The following is a 2,204-nucleotide window of genomic DNA, read 5'->3' on the forward strand; positions in this document are numbered from 1 at the left end:
TTTGATTTACAAGCTCATCTTATAAATTTTGTTTTCATAAAAACTCTCTTCCTATGAAAATTTGAAGACATCCCATTCACCACTCTTAGGTACCATGTTACTTAACAAATAACCCTTGAGTAAATATTGAACTGAAATCAAGATCATAAGTCACGGTGTGTAACTGAATATCAAATTTCTAATTAAGCTCACATGGACTTTTTCCAAATGATTGTTTGATTTGTTTGTTTCTTCGTTTTTTATATCGAACTGTTCAAGTCATTCATTTTTTATATTATATATACACACACATATATATATGTATGTTTGTTATTTAAACATGTCAAAATAATGCTTTTTAATAGTTATATATTTAAAAATATTTTTAACTTATATCATTCAAAAAACTTTAAAGTTTTATAAATAGTACAGCTTACTTTTAATTTTAGGCTCTATACAATATATGAGACCCAAATGAATCAATCCATGATAAATACTATTATTATAAAGATTTTTTTTGTTCATAATTCATATATATATATATATATATAAATAATGATAAGTCATAAAATGATAGGAGGAATAAAAAAATCCGTTTTTTTTTCTTTTTCCTTAACCTAAATATACAAAAGTGAGGGTTTCGAAAATTGATTTCTCCCTGGTGATATATTAGATAGGAATTTCATATCAGCTATTAATTAATGGTCACATTAATGCTAAGAAGTGTTATGCTTAAGGTTATGTTATTAATTCAAGGAAGAATATCAATAAAGGATCCCAGAAGAAATCTAATATTAAAAAAAAAAGAAAATCTAACAAGTAAACATCAACAAAGTAACAAATAAAATTATTGCTTTAATAAGTATTCAATCTATATAAGGTCCTTATCAAATATTAAATTCTTTCAAAAATTCTTCATTAATATTATATTTTATTTCAATTTAAAGTATATATTAAAAATATAAAAATGTTTATTTGATAATTAAAATATTTAATTAATACTGAGTGTAATTCTATGAAATTTAATATTTAAAACTTAAATTATAATTTTGAGATATTCTAGAAACTTTTAATTTAAAATTTTAAAAATTCATTTAAAGCATTGCTAATTAATTAGTACTCGTATATGGGTGAGTGTTTTTGAGTGAGAGAAATACTGGCAAAAAAAAAATGAGAGAATAAAAAATAGCTGAAAATAAAAATAAATTTATGCGGGAAACAAGATTGACTTAAAGGAGGGAAACAAGGAAAAAAAATTATGCATATAATGTCAATTTTATATTTTTATAAAACGTTATGAATTACAATAGCACAATCGCCATAAAGTATATAGGCCTCATAAATTCTGGACAGAATTTATAAAAATTTGGAGCATGGCCGTTTTCAAAATTATTTACAATGTGATATTCCTTATTTATCCAACAAAAACTTCTCTAAGCAAATATGTAAAATTTTTGACGCGATGTATCCAAAATATTGAAAAAAAAAATATCCTGCACAACTTGTCAATGATTCAGAATTTCATATTATATGCACTAACAATTTAAGACAACATATATAATTTTTTTTAGATAACAATAATGTTTTAGAAAAATTTTTTAGAATTTCACATTATTGAAAATCAATGTTTATTATCTGGTTAAAGTTGACTTCGCTTCTCGTTTTTGATTTACGATAGTATATCATTGATATATTATTATATATCACTGATAAACCATATTAATGACAACTTACAAACATCATTTAATCTTGTAGATATAAAAATGTTTAACCGTATCATTTCTTATGATGGAAAATGATATTCAAACAACCGTTATCTGAATGGTTCATAATTTACATATAGGAAGAATTTGTCTCTTTTTGAGCTTATATAACAATCATGTGGATAGTAGATCAAACTCAAAAATGGAAGAAAGCAAATAAACGATATGGCTTATATATCAATGATATATAATAATATATCATTGATATGCTATCACAGATCAATATAACCAGATAATCAGACATAAATTTGTTTATTATTGATATGCAGTCGTATATCAATGATGTAATATTGTAAATTAGTAACATAAAAAAAACACAATCATTTACCCAAAATGAATTAAACACAATTTGTAAAAAATTCTGGACTTTTAGCTTATCATAGAGAATTAAATACTTAAACTAATAAAAAATCCTCGCCTATCGCTTCACAGTTGTGTAGCTTCATGCAAAATTTATAGCTC

Source organism: Prosopis cineraria, unplaced genomic scaffold, assembly GCF_029017545.1.
Source record: "Prosopis cineraria cultivar Desert tree isolate PC_DT_omini unplaced genomic scaffold, ASM2901754v1 PC14, whole genome shotgun sequence".
Classification (NCBI taxonomy): domain Eukaryota; kingdom Viridiplantae; phylum Streptophyta; class Magnoliopsida; order Fabales; family Fabaceae; genus Prosopis; species Prosopis cineraria.